Genomic DNA, 3,804 nt, shown 5'->3' on the forward strand with positions numbered 1-3,804 from the left:
CACACCCACATTATCAACGTACCTACATGGTACTACACCCAGAATACGACAGCACAAGTTACGACATCCACAGAACGAACGTACGAAAAGCTGTCACTCACGTGCAACTACCGTACCACAGCATACCACACCCACGATACAGCCATACCCCAATATATCACATACACGATATAACCTTATCACAAGATACCACACACAAGATACGATCATACCACATCCTCGATAACACCCTATCACAAGATAGCACAACCATGAGACGACCTTACCACAAGCCGTCACACCAATAATACAATCGTGAAATAAGTCGCTTGGCATCTACTATATATTCTTTCATTCGTTTCCTTGCAGTTTTTTTATAAGCTGCCAGTACCCTAAGCAGAACCAGTAGCAGCAGCAGGTCCACCACCCCTCTCACCTGATCTCTCTCTAGAGAAAGAACGATTTATAAAAGTATTAAAGGAATCAATGAAAGTAAAGTTTCTAACATAGGAACCAGGCCCAAAAGCTGTAGTGTTGGCAGGCCTAAAAGTTGTAGTGTGTGGTAGTTAATTAAACGACATTAGTATGTAATAAATACATTATTTTACCAACTCCGGATGGTTGAAAGGCAAAGCTGATTTTGGCAAAATTTGAACTCAGGACATAAAAACAAGTATTTTTACCCCGATGCTATAACGATTCTTTCAATCCATCATTATATAAAAGAAAGAAAGAGAGATTGAAGTAACGAAGAATATCAAAAAAATATGGATGACGGAATGAAGAAGAAGGCGAAAAAGGGGTAGCACACACACGCGCGCACACACACACACACACACACACACACACACACACACACACACACACACACACACACACACACACACACACACACACAGATATATGTATGAATATATCGAGTGGGTCAGTACCAGTTGCCGCCCATCGATTAGGGTACCCTCTCTAGTAAACGGATATTTTCTGTAGATCAAGAAATTATATTGTATATAATTTAATAAAACCTTATTCATCTTCTGTCTGTCTGTCTGTCTCTCTACCGCTCTCTCTCCCTCTCTTTCTCCCTCTCTTTCTCCCTCCCTCTCTTTCTCCCTCCCTCTCTCTCTCTATCTATCTATCCACCCACACACGCATGCACGCACACACACGCATGCACGCACACATACACGTATAGATAAGGTTTATCTCTCCGCTTCTTTGTCTGTAAGTCTGTCTTCTTTCCTTCTTTCTCCCATTCCCTCTTTCACCTTCCACCGATCCTTCATTTCTTCTTTCTCTTCTTCCTTATTTCATTAATTTGTTTTCCACTCCTTCCGCAATTCATTTAATTCTCCATGTTTCTATCTATCCTCTGATCTCACAAGTTTATTTCCAGTGGTGTAGGTCAAGTTAGAAGTGGTGTTGGTGGTACTGGAGAGGTTGTAGTGATTGCATACATAGAAAAAGGCAAAGAGAATCGAGAGAACGAAATATCGAAATCTATATCTTAGTATTTAATGCAATAGTTGTGTAATGGAATGCTGTCTTATATAGTATATTTGTGTCTTGCGGTGTGATGTATCGTAGTATTTAGTGTATGTATCGTTGTATTTGGTGGCTCGCTTGAAGTGGAGGCACAATGGCCAAGTGGTTAGGGCAGCGGACTCGCTGTTATAGGATCGCGGTTTCGATTCCCAGACCGGGTGTTGTGAGTGTTTATTGAGCGAAAACACCTAAAAGCTCATCGAGGCTCCGACAGGAGATGGTGGCGAACCTTGCTGTACTCTTTCACCACAACTTTCTCTCAATCTTACTTCCTGTTTCTGTTGTGCCTGTAATTCAAAGGGTCAGCCTTGTCACACTGTGTCACGCTGAATATCCCCGAGAATTACGTTAAAGGTACACGTGTCTGTGGAGTGCTCAGCCACTTGCACGTTAATTTCACGAGCAGGCTGCTCCTTTGATCGGATCGACTGGAACCCTCGACGTCTTAAGCGACGGAGTGCCAACAACAACAGTGGGTCGCTTGTGATTTGGTACAATTGTAATGTGGTATGGTCGTCTAACGTGTATTGTCTTGCGACATGGGCTTTTGTTTGTAGTCATTGTTGTTGTTAAACGTAATGACAACGACAACGATGATGATGACGACAACGACGATGATGGCGGTGGTAATGATGATAATGATGTTTAACCTGAACTCGGCTCTGATCGAGTAAGACTGGCAAGCGCGCCAACCGTATTAACATCGTGCTGCGTCCTTTTTGTGATGACGGCAGTGTGTGATTTAAGCGATTTGAAGATGATATGGCCTTTATTCCCGTCTCCCGCTTGGTGTAAACGTTGGTTTGTTTCCATCTCGGTAAATTAGCTGTTCGGTAAAGCAGACCGATAAAATAAATACCAAGTTTTAAAAAATGAATAAGTACGGGACTAAACCCTTCAAGGCTACAGTCCTATGACTGAAACAAGTAAAAGATAAAAGAAGATAAAATGGGGAGAAAGAATAAGAGAGGAGGATAGAGAGATAGAGAGTATGTGTGTGTATGAGAAAAAGAACAAGTGATCTAAGTGATCATCTGTTCTTTGAAGAAAAAAGAGAAGAATGGTAATTTTTAAGTTAGCAAAACAAGATTATTTCGCAACAAGGCTTTAACTGAGAAGAGGGGATTTGTCGGATATGTCAAAGTTAAATCCTCCGTAAAACGCCAATGCTTACAAGTTTCGGCTCATGAATTCACATATTATTTTTACCGATTATTTTAAACATGTCCATCTAAGGCCATAGAAATATCCTCTTTTTAATCGGACTTGGTCATTTCTCTTCGCTAATTTTATAAGCACAATGCCATGTTTAAAGGGTCAAATAATTAAACAAACAAATGTTTCTCTGAGAGAATTTAGTGTTACCATTACCATCGCCAGTCTACATTACAAAACATTGATTTCCAGTGAGGAAGTTTGATCAAGAAAAATGGCAGCTGAATATGTTCTTTAAACTATTGAGTACTGTCTAGTGAAAGATAGAAAATGTATGCTATGAATGAGCACTGTATACATGAAAATAAAAGATAAAAGAACAGATGCAATGATTACGGAAACTGGTTTAATTTTTTTCAGGGACCACACTCAAAATACAACGGAGAACAATACAAATAGGACGGTAAAAAAACAAAAGCGATCGCACCCATTAACGAATTATGCATAAAGCTTCAACTCCTTTATCATACTGTAGGTATATATTTTATTCTGCCACAACTATATTACAGACAGCTGTTATTTATAGTCTACAAAACATAATATAAATAACTTAAACTACAACACACACACACACAAACACACATGCACACATCACACACACACACACACACACACACACACACATACACACACACACACACACACACATATGCCTAGGAGCATTCTATATGATGAAGGAGCGACACACAGCTGTTGTTGAATCATATTTGTTTATATAATTATTCTATAGAATAATTTTATGTAATGATATATGAAGAAAAATGTAGCAACTTATGGCTGGCGCAGAAACAGGTGTTGTATTTTCCAATTAAAGCATGTCATTTTTGCCACCTTCGTATTATATAAATCCGTTTATACATACATACATACATACATACATACATATATATATATATATATATAGCAATTCAAACGTACACAAACAAACGAAGTTTGCTTTTCGTTGAGATGTCTTAGAAAGTTAAAGAAGTGATTTTAAATTCTCAAACGCAGGATAATGCTCATAATATAACCTGAACAGGATAAGCTACCTCTATTTTGCAGAAAAAAATGTTGGCGGCTAGCTAT

The sequence above is a fragment of the Octopus bimaculoides genome, chromosome 1, assembly GCF_001194135.2.
Source record: "Octopus bimaculoides isolate UCB-OBI-ISO-001 chromosome 1, ASM119413v2, whole genome shotgun sequence".
Classification (NCBI taxonomy): domain Eukaryota; kingdom Metazoa; phylum Mollusca; class Cephalopoda; order Octopoda; family Octopodidae; genus Octopus; species Octopus bimaculoides.